The following is a 12,038-nucleotide window of genomic DNA, read 5'->3' on the forward strand; positions in this document are numbered from 1 at the left end:
CTCCTCTGTAACTACAGGAACCTGGCTGCATCGACGACTGGCTACGTGGATCTCCCCTCATTCTGAGTGGCGTGGGTCCTGCATCAAGGGTGGTGGTCTGGAGAGTGTCCCTTGATCCTCTCTACCACCTTTCGCACTTTGGTGGTGGTAAGTCCTTTCCACTCCATGCAAGACAGTACCCCCATGCACCATATCCTTTGCAGCTGCCAAGGCTTGTTGCTTCACCTCCAAGGGGAACTCCAGGTGGCATTTAGCTCCAGCCCACAGCACTCTCTCCTGCAACTTCTGGACCTCCGCATGGTCCTCCGGTGAGAGCAACTTCTGTAGTGCTGCATGGGCTGCTTCTGCGCCTTCTGTGTCCCTGCCCTTTGGGACACCTGTGGGTGCTGCCTCTGCTCCTGTGGGCCTTCTGCAATGCATAAGGTCCCCTGTGATTCCCCCTCCTTGGTAGAGTTCTCCTGGACCTTGCTGGTGTTTGGCAGCAACACTTTTCCTCCAACCACGAGTTTGCCTTTGCCAAGGCTTGTTGGTGGAAATCCTTCACTGACACCCATCTGCAATCCAGCTTCCAGCATGGGACACCTTTTGCACACATCAGGAACTCTTCTCCAGCTTCTGGGCTGCAGTGCTGACCTGTCTTACTTCTTTGTTGACCAACTCCAAAAGGTACCTCTTGCTAGGTAGTATCTCCTACTCCCCCTGGACTCCACAGACATTTCTGGACTTGGTCCCCTGTCTCCACAGGTCTCCATGTTTGGTTTTCCACTGCTAGTTCCTTGCATGCTGTTCTGGGTGTCTTCTATTTCTTCTTTTCATCCTTTGGGGTGGTTTTGGGGAAATCCAGTGTTTTACTCCTGTATTCCTGGTCGCTGGGGTGTATTACATTACTTACCTGTGTGGTTTCCTAGTACTCCCAGCTCCCCTCTACACGATTTACTTACCTATGTGGGGGCCCTGTGTTTGCATTGCACTTTCTTAGTATATGGTTTGGGCTCCCCCTAGGGTTACTATTGCATATTGCTATTTTACACGGTTTTCTAACCTTTTTATGCATCTTACTGTTCATTAGTGTGTATATATATATATATATATATATATATATATATATATATATGTATATATGTATATATATATATATATATATATATATATAGTGCATTTACGTATCTCCTATTGGAGGGTTGCCTCTCTAGTATTTTCTGATACTGTGTTCTAAAAATAAAGTACCTTTATTTTTGTACACCCAATTGTTTTCTTTCTTGTGTGTAAGTTCTGTGTGACTGTAGTAGTATTGCATGAGCTTTGCAGAGCTTTGCATGTCTCCTAGATAAGCCTTGGCTTCTCAGCCACAGCTACCTCTAGAGAGCCTGGCTTATAGACACTGCCTACACTTCACTGAGAGGGGATACCTGGCCCTGGTATACGGTACCCACCACACACCTGGCCACCTTCCTACAATCTTCCAGATGTCGGAGATGATACAACTGATCTAAATGAATTCAAAATGTTTAAAAAAAACTGGATTTGCACTTTCAAAGGTCAGCACCATACTTGAGCGATATTTTGGGATGAGGGAACAAAAACCAGAAGAGAGTGTTGAACAATATGTTCCATTTTTGAGGAAGTTAGTTTCTACTTGTAATTTTGGTACTGCTTTAGAAGGACGGATTAGGGATCAGTTCATGTTAAGGTGTCGTAGTGACAAAATTAGGCATGAGCTGTGGACCAAAGAGGATCTGCCTTTACATGAGGTGATTTCCATTGCAAAAAAGGTTTAACACACACTAGCATGTGTAGAAGAATCAGAAAAAAACAGAAGTGCAACTGTCAGTAAAGTAGGTGTGAAGGTTGAGGAAAATAAAAGCAAAGAAATTGCTAAGAATAAAAATACACAGAATCAACCTGTTAAGGTAAGGAACGGTGTGTGTTACAGATGTGGAAATGCAGGACATTTTTTGTCATTCAAAAACTGTCCTGCAATAAATGTGACATGTGAAGTATGCAACAAGAAGGGGCACTTTGCAAGATGTTGCAGATCATTAATGAGTTTCAAGCAAGAACTTGTAAATTCGGTAGATGACTACATTTTGTCTGTTGCTCCCAAACATGAATCTAAGAAACATCCCAAAGAATAGGTTAGAGTGGGTGATTTGGAAGTTGAAATGCTGATTCTGGAGCTTTACTTACACTGATATCAAATGAAGGGTATGACAAAGAACATAGCCACAGGATAACGTTAAGAGATCCTGATGTAATACCAGGAGCCTATGGTGGACAGTCAATAGATCTGAAAGGTTACTTTGAATCAGATTTTCAAGGATTAGTCCATCTCTTGTAAAGTTTATGTTCCTGTGAAAGGAGACTGTGTAATACGTTGGCCTCATCTGGGGCGTAGGCGTCATCCTTGATCCCAATTCCCTTATTCCTGTCATGCCCAAAGAGGAGTATATGAAATAATTAAATGGTGTACATGAACTGAATATTCAACTACAACATAACTATTCAGAATTCTGAAAGAATTTCCTGAAGTGTTTAGTAGAAAAATGGGTTGTCTGAAGGGTTATGTGGATCAAATTAATTTGAAGCAAGGAGCAACACCAGTGGTAGCTAAGGTTTGCCCGGTTCCCTTATCGGTGAGAGATGCTCTAGAGTCTGAAATTAAGAGACTATGGGGTTATTACAACTTTGGAGGAGGTGTTAATCCGTCCCAAAAGTGACGGTAAAGTGACGGATATACCACCAGCCGTATTACGAGTCCATTATATCCTATGGAACTCGTAATACGGCTGGTGGTATATCCGTCACTTTACCGTCACTTTTGGGACGGATTAACACCTCCTCCAAAGTTGTAATAACCCCCTATGTAAGCTAGGGGTTATCAAATCTGTAGAAAGTTCTGAGTGGGTGGCACTTGTCATGGTCACACAGAAGCATTCACACGAGATCCAACTGTGTGTTGATCTGAGGGCCCTCAATAAGTGTGTGATAAGTAATCATTTCCCTCTACCTAATATCTCGGAAATGGTTTCCTTTTTAAATGGTGCAAGTTTTTCACCACCTTGGATTTAACTGCTGCTTATCATCAGATCAGATTACATCCGGGTAATACGGATTATACTACATTTGTGATTCCTTATGGTACCTATTGTTTTGTGCATATGCCTCTTGGTCTGGTGACTATTTTACAATTGCATACAACAGAGTCAAAGGATGATTTACATTCATTCTTGCGAATAATGGAATTTCATGCAAAATCCTTAGCCAATTTATGAGGAAATTGCTAAAAAAAAAAGGTTGAGTTTGTATGGAACAAAGCATGTGAAACTGTATTTTCAAATATTAAGCAAGAGTTGGCTAATGTAGAATATCTGAAATGCTTTGATCCAAAGAAGGATTGTTTCATGATGACAGATGCCAGCACTAAAGTATTGGTGCTGTGTTGTAACAGAGAGATGAAATTAATTCTGATCCTAGACCTATTGTATATATATCAAGATTTTTACTGGGAGCTGAGGAAAAGTATTCTACTATTGAGGGAGAAGCATTGAGTGTTTCTTGGGCTATCAAGTAACTTGAGATCTTCCTGTGGGGCAAGGAGTTTGCTGTTTATACTGATCACAAACCTTTAGTGGACGTTTTCACTAAGAAAGGACTCAACATGATTTCTATGCGCATGCTCAAGTGGACTGTAGTGTTGCAGGATTTTTTATTTAAAGTGCATTATGTTCCGCGACAACGTAATGGTGTTGCAGATTGCCTGTCAAGACTTAGTACTGTGATAGAGGAAGTGAGTCTAGACAAATATGGAGCATGTTGAGGCTAGTTAAAAAAAGAAAGAGAAAGAAGATGGGGAGGAACCAGTAGAAGGGAATGGTCAAGAAAGTATGGTGGAAGTTGGTAATAACACACATTTTGAAAGAGACAATTGGCCACAAAAGTGGATGAGAGCTCCAGTGTGGATGAAAGATTACTGCACAAAAAATAAGAGTTTCACATGTATTAAAGGATGTATATCCTGGCATATGTACTTGCAAATTTTGTCATGCCAATTTTCCAGGAAGTGGAGAGTATTTAACTAATTATTACTTATAGAGTGTTGAAATTATGTAGTTAGTTTTTTGGGAATGTTTAATTGTTTCTGTGTGTTATGTGTTGATTGCCAGAAACCCAAGCGATGAGGTCATAGTAAGCTACCATGTCATTGGGTTCTTGGTGGGATATTGGAGATGGCTGAGGGATCAGCAAGACCTGTTTGGAGTTGTTCCTGTATTATGCTAATAAACCCAGTTTTGGCTAATTCAATGGAGTTCTAGTGCATCTGTTAAGCAAACACAACAGTGTTGAAAATGGCCAAGAGATCCAACAATATCACAGCTGAATGACCACCTTGATGGAGTATCTATCTAATCTCATCATCACTGATAAAGTGATAGAGCAGTTTCGGTGCTATGCATAGCTCTGAATCCAAATTAGGCTGTATCCAGTGTATTAATGGTGTGTACATAAGTGGAAAGGGAGGTGTTTACATAGTTTTCCAACAGCTTATTTAGCATTAGGAGTGAGGAGACTGGATGATAATTAGCAGGGACAGATGGATCTGCTCTAATTTTCTGTAACATTGGTGGTAGTAACCACCTTAATCCAGTTAACCCCTTAACTGCTGGGCCTTTCCCCCCCCAGTGCTGAGCCCTTTTTTGGCTATTTGGGGTAGTTCGCGCTTAGGGCTTCATAACTTTTTGTCCACATAAGCTAACCACGCCAAATTTGCGTCCTTTTTTTCCAACATCCTAGGGATTCTAATGGTACCCAGAGTTGGTGGTTTCCCCTGGAGGAGACCAAGAAAATAGCCAAAATACAGTGAAAATTTAGTTTTTTCCAAAAAAATGGGAAAAAAGGGCTGCCGAAGAAGGCTTGTGGTTTTTTCTCTGAAAATGCCATCAACAAAGGGTTTCTGGTGCTGAAATCACTATCTTCCCACCTTTCAGGAACGGGCAGACTTGAATCAGAAAACCAAATTTTTCAACACAAATTTGGCATTTTACTGGGACATACCCCATTTCTACTATATTTGGTGCTTTCAGCCTCCTTCCAGTTAGTGACAGGAATGGGTGTGAAACCAATGCTGGATCCCGGAATGCTAGACATTTCTGAAAACTAGACAAAATTCTGAATTCAGCAAGGGGTGATTTGTGTAGATCCTACAAGGTTTTCCTACAGAAAATAACAGCTGAAATAAAAAAATATTGAAATTGAGCTGAAAACAACAGCCATTTTTCTTTATGTTTTACTCTGTAACTTTTTCCTGCGATGTCAGATTTCTGAAAGCAATATACCGTTTTGTCTGCTGGACTCTTCTGGTTGCGGGGATATAAAGGGCTTGTAGGTTCATCAAGAACCCTAGGTACCCAGAGCCAATAAATGAGCTGCACCCTGCAGTTGGTTTTCATTCTATACTGGGAATACAGCAATTCATTTGCTGAAATATGAAGAGTGAAAAAGAGGTATCAAGAAAACCTTTGCATTTCCAAAATGGGATCAAGATAAGGTTTTGAGGAGCAGTGGTTATTTGCACATCGCTGAATTCCGAGGTGCCCATACTAGCATGTGAATTGCAGGGCATTTCTCAAATAGACGTCTTTTTTACACACTCTCTTATATTTGGAAGGAAAAATGTAGAGAAAGATAAGGGGCAATAACACTTGTTTTGCTATTCTGTGTTCCCCCAAGTCTCCCGATAAAAATGATACCTCACTTGGTATTTTTTTTATAGAAAACACAGCTGTTTTTTCCAAAGTGCCTACCTGTAGATTTTGGCCTCTAGCTCAGCCGGCACATAGGGAAACCTACGAAACCTGTGCATTTCTGAAAACTAGAGTTCTGGAATCTGAGAGGAGCCACAAATTTTCTTCCACCCGGCGTTCCCCCAAGTCTCCCGATAAAAATGATACCTCACTTGTGTGGGTAGGCCTAGCGCCCGCGACAGGAAACGCCCCAAAGCGCAACGTGGACACATCCACATTTTTGGAAGAAAACAGAGGTGTTATTTGAGAAGTGCCTATCTGTAGATTTTGGCCTCTAGCTCAGCCGGCACCTAGGGAAACCTACCAAACCTGTGCATTTCTGAAAACTAGAGACCTAGGGGAATCCAAGGAGGGGTGACTTGCGGGGCTCGGACCAGGTTCTGTTACCCAGAATCCTTTGCAAACCTCACAAAGTGGCCAAAAAAACAAGTTTTCCTCACATTTCGGTGACAGAAAGATCTGGAATCTGAGAGGAGCCACAAATTTCCTTCCACCCGGCGTTCCCCCAAGTCTCCCGATAAAAATGATACCTCACTTGTGTGGGTAGGCCTAGCGCCCGCGACAGGAAACGCCCCAAAGCGCAACGTGGACACATCAACATTTTTGGAAGAAAACAGAGGTGTTTTTTGAGAAGTGCCTACCTGTAGATTTTGGCCACTAGCTCAGCCGGCTCCTAGGGAAACGTACCAAACCTGTGCATTTCTGAAAACTAGAGACCTAGGGCAATCCAAGGAGGGGTGACTCGCGGGGCTCGGACCAGGTTCTGTTACCCAGAATCCTTTGCAAACCTCAAAAAGTGGCTAAAAAAACAAGTTTTCCTCACATTTCGGTGACAGAAAGTTCTGGAATCTGAGAGGAGCCACAAATTTTCTACCACCCGGCGTTCCCCCAAGTCTCCCGATAAAAATGATACCTCACTTGTGTGGGTAGGCCTAGCGCCCGCGACAGGAAACGCCCCAAAGCGCAACGTGGACACATCAACATTTTTGGAAGAAAACAGAGGTGTTTTTTGAGAAGTGCCTACCTGTAGATTTTGGCCTCTAGCTCAGCCGGCACCTAGGGAAACATACCAGACCTGTGCATTTCTGAAAACTAGAGACCTAGGGCAATCCAAGGAGGGGTGACTTGCGGGGCTCGGACCAGGTTCTGTTACCCAGAATCCTTTGCAAACCTCAAAAAGTGGCCAAAAAAACAAGTTTTCCTCACATTTCGGTGACAGAAAGTTCTGGAATCTGAGAGGAGCCACAAAATTTCCTTCCACCCGGCATTCCCCTAAGTCTCCCGATAAAAATGATACCTCACTTGTGTGGGTAGGCCTAGCGCCCGCGACAGGAATTGCCCCAAAACAGAACGTGGACACATCACATTTTTTCATAGAAAACAGTGCCTACCTGTGGATTTTGGCCTCTAGCTCAGCCGGCACCTGGGGAAACCTAGCAAACCAGCACATTTTTGAAAACTAGAAACCCAGGGGAATCCAAGATGAGGTGACTTGTGGGGCTCGGACCAGGTTCTGTTACCCAGAATCCTTTGCAAACCTCAAAATGTGGCTAAAATACCACGTTTTCCACACATTTCGGTGACAGAAAGTTCTGGAATCTGAGGGGAGCCACAAATTTCCTTCCACCCAGCGTTCCCCCAAGTCTCCCAATAAATATGATACCTCACTTGTGTGGTTAGGCCTGGTGCCTGCGACAGGAATAGATCACACAACGGTCAATGTTGGTCCTTACGTGAGGCAGCTGTTGACCCTGGGTTGATCCATTCCTGACACAGGCACTAGGTGTAGGCACTCAAGTGGGGTAGTGTTTTTATCAGGACAGGTGAGGAGTCACTGGGTGGTAGGAATGTTGTGGCTCCCAGCATATTCCTGTAGTTTGTGTGACAGAAATGCGAGAAAAATAGAGTTTTTTTTCAACATTTCAGCTTTGCAGGGTATTCTGGGTAAGAAAACTTTGGGGAATCCACACAAGTCACACCTCTGTGGACTCCCCTGAATGTCTAGTTTCCAGAAATGTTTGGGTTTAGTGTGTTTCTCTATATGGCCGCCGAATCCAGGACCAAAAACACAGGTGCCTGCCTTACAAAACCAGTTTGTTTTGCCATAGACAATTTTGATGTCTCCACAATATGATTTGGGTGGTGGAATTTGGGGCTGAACTAAATTGTTGAGCTCCCAAGAGAGCACTCTCTCTCTGCTTGCTGCCGCATTCACCTGCTCTCTGGGTTGGCCTAACCCACTATTACCCAGTTGCACGAACAGCTTGCGAAGGGACAGCAGGACTGTCCTCATCACCTCCCTCATAATGTACTGGAAGAGGAGTTTTCGAATGGGACTCCTCTGACTGAAAAATCACTCCCAGAGTCTGCGCCATTGTCCTATCCCTCAGATGCTGTCTCAGTATCTGATGTCTCAGTCTCTGATCCTATGTCAGAGCGGTCCTCTATAACCTGAGTGCAGGCAGCAGTCATCCATCAAGATGCCATCTCTGCTATTGGCTAAACTGTTGCTCTAAAACACTAGCCTACGTAGACAGTCACAAAATCGATGGTGTGTGTGAGATACATGCAACAGTAGAGGCCACCTTACCTGCGCTTCTTCCCTCAATCAGCACGTACTTTCAAGACACTCAAAAAACACCTTGTCACATACCATTCGTCACAGTCTTTAACACCTCCTGCGCCCAGTCCAACAATCATTATTAGTGCTCCCACTCCCTCCTCCTCGGATTCCCTCATTACCACCCAGCAAAAGTGCCCTTCCTCTCTCCATAGACTTTACTAATGTACTCAGCTATTTACATAAAATACAGATGTGCTCTTTGCAGTAGGCATATAAACCTTCTGCGCTTCTTTATGGCACTAAAACTGCCACTAGACAAGTCGGACCCTTTTCCCCCCAGGGAAACCACACACATATTGACAAAAGTGATGTATATATGACAGCCAACCACTTGAAACTCAACTCAAGCAAAACCGAAATAATCCTCTTTGGCCCTCACCAAAAAAACCTGGGACCCCCCATGGTGGCCCACCACGCTAGGCCCTGCACCCACCCCCGCCAACTACGCACGCAACCTCAGCATCATCCTAGACTCCTCCCTCTCTATGACCCAACAAATCAACGCTCTTACCTCCTCATGCTTCAACAAACTCCGTATACTGAAAAACATTCAAATGGATCCCCACAGAGACCAGAAAAACTGTCACTCACGCACTCATCAGCAGCAGGCTTGATTACAGAAACGCCCTCTACGCCGGCACCACTCTAAAACTCAAGTGCAAACTACACGCATCCAGAACTCAGCAGCACGACTCATCCTCGACCTCCACCGACACGAACACATCTCTCCACACCTCAAATCCCTCCACTGGCTCCCCATTAACAAAAGGATCACCTTCAAGATCCTCATCCTCACACACAAATCACTCCACAACACAGGCCCTGCCTACCTCAACGAGAGTCACCTTCCACACCCCCACACGAAACGTCCGTTCAGCTGACCTCTCTCTCGCCTCTGACCCCCGCATCAAACACACCACCACCGGGGGCAGATCCTTCTCCTACATTGCACCCAAAACATGGAACGCACTCACAACCCACATTCGCAAGACCCAAAACCTACTTCTTTTCAGGAAGGGCCTCAAAACCTGGCTTTTTGAACAGTGAACCTCCTAGCCCCTTTCCCTCCCCCCCGCGCCTTGAGACCCTCACAGGTGAGTAGCGCGCTTTATAAATCTCTTTGATACAGATCTACCTATATATATATATATATATATATATATATATATATATATATATATATATATATAAATATATATCTACATAGATATATCTATAGATATATCCATGTACCTAGATATATCTATCTACATAGATATATATATATAGATATATACATATATTTTTTTTTAGTTGTTGTATGGTTTCCTTGGGGGCCAAAATGGCACCTACCTTTTTTTTTTTTTTAAAGAAAATTATGCCGGGGGGGGGGGGGGCGGCCCGTTTTCCGGGTGGGGCCGCCCCCCAAAAGTGAAATCCCTGGTGTCTAGTGGGGTTTCCTGGCCCCCGATCGCAGCTGTGCTGCGATCGGGGGCCAGGAAACCGTTTCAGAAGGCCTCATAAGAAAGGGGAGACTCTCCCCTTTCTTACGAGGCCTTTTCAAAATGTTTCCTGACCCCCCCGATCGCAGCTGTGCTGCGATCGGGGGAGCCAGGAAACCTGAAAGTGTTTCCTGGCCCCCGATCGCAGCACAGCTGCGATCGGGGGCCAGGAAACACTTTCAGGAAGGCCTCGTAAGAAAGGGGAGACTCTCCCCTTTCTTACGAGGCCTTCCCGAACGTGTAAAAGGCCGTTTTCCCCATGAAAGCAGGAAGCGGCCGCAAGGCTGCTTCCTGCTTTCATGGGGAAAACACCTTTGCAAAGGGGCGGGTGGGGGGCGGGGGGAGACACGGTAGCTTCCGTGTCTCCCGGGGGGGAAAAAATAAAATTAAAAAATCCTCGGTCTGGTGTCGGCCACTGGTCGTGACCCGCACCAGGGAGGGTGTGTGGGCGTCGGCCAGTGGCCGACGCCCGCACTTAAGAGGTTAAAATGGACCACTCTGAGTTTTATCAGGATTGGCCCTATGGTAGTAGAACCTAGATAGAAAAGATGTGCAGCCCAAGGTTCCTCCAGAGATCCAGATTTCACCTAAAGCAATACATCCTGCACCATATTCAACTCATGTTCTTCAAAAATCAAAGAATCCTTCCACTACCCAATTAAGGGCCAGATGTAGGTACAAACCATTTTGCGACTTGCAAATTGCGAGTCCTTCCGACTCGCAATTTGCAACTCGCAAACTGGTATGTAGAAAGTTGTCTCAGACACCTTCTGCGACTCGCTAAGGGGTCACCTCATGAATATTTATGAGGTGGGTCGCAGTTTGCAGCCCCATAGCGAGTCTAGGCACTCACGGGGATCGTGGCCTGCTGGAGACAGCAGACCACCATGTCCGTGACTTCTTTTGAATAAAGCAGTTTTTTTTTTTTCCTTTTTGCAACCCGTTTTCCTTAAAGAAAAATTACCGAAACCATTTAGTTTCGTTTTTTTTCAGAGTATGCAGTGGTCCATATGACCACTGCCTGCTCTGAAATTTTTTTTTTTTTGCATTCACAAAGGGGAAGGGGTCCCATGGGGACCCCTTCCCGTTTGCGAATGAGTTACCATCCACTTCAAGTGGATGGTAACTGCGAGTTGATTTGCGACCGCTTTCGCGGTCACAAATCAACTCTACATCGCGATGCGGTCGCAAATAGGAAGGGAACACCCCTTCCTATTTGCGAGTCGGAAACACATTTTGCGAGCCGGTACCGACTCGCAAAATGTGTTTCTGCATCGCGTGAGGCCTTTTGCGCCTCGCAAACAGCATTTTTCACCGTTTGCGAGGCGCAAAAGGCTAACTACATCTGGCCCCAAATCCTGCATCATGGTCTAAGCTCAATTAGGCCTCTATCTTAACAGGACTGAATAAGTCATGCATCTTAATAATTTTCTGATGAAACACCATTGATGTTTATTGCACATTCTGGGTGCTTATATTTACACAACGGCAGTTAAAAATATGTTTTCATTTTTTAATAACTTCTTAGTTGAATTATCAGATTCTAAAGATACTGTCCAAATAATACTCTTTTTCGATAAGTGAAGCAATTTTTCAAATCTGTGAACAGCCACCATAAAATAATCTTTTTTCTCTGATGCATAGTCCCTATGCCATATTCTTTCCAATTTCTTACAATCCTGCTTGGCTAAGCATAGTTCCTCTGAAAACCAAGGTGCTGATAATCTCTTCTGTGTGATACTGATTCTTTGACTGGAGCACCAGTAGCTAAAGCTGTGGTGATCCACTTTTTGTACCGAAACATTTAACACAGTCTATATCAACTTCCTCACAATCAAAATGGTTGGCTGTTTCCTCTGAGGAAGCCGACCTGGGATCTGCAGAGATTTTGGGCCAAGCTTGTTTTTTCAACAGTTCTCTAACGCCTGTAAATACTTTCACAACTACACTTACTTCCCAGAAAAAGGTAATTAACCTGTGATCAGTCCATGCAAAAGCAGTACAGTCAGGCGATCTGACATTCTCCTTGTTAGAAAATATAAAATTCAGGGTGTGGTCCTTAATATGCGTAGGTCAGAAACAAACTGTTTAATACCCAGGGCAGAGCATGCTTTTAAGAACTGACCTGCACCA

The sequence above is a fragment of the Pleurodeles waltl genome, chromosome 1_1 (genome assembly GCF_031143425.1).
Source record: "Pleurodeles waltl isolate 20211129_DDA chromosome 1_1, aPleWal1.hap1.20221129, whole genome shotgun sequence".
NCBI classification, from domain to species: domain Eukaryota; kingdom Metazoa; phylum Chordata; class Amphibia; order Caudata; family Salamandridae; genus Pleurodeles; species Pleurodeles waltl.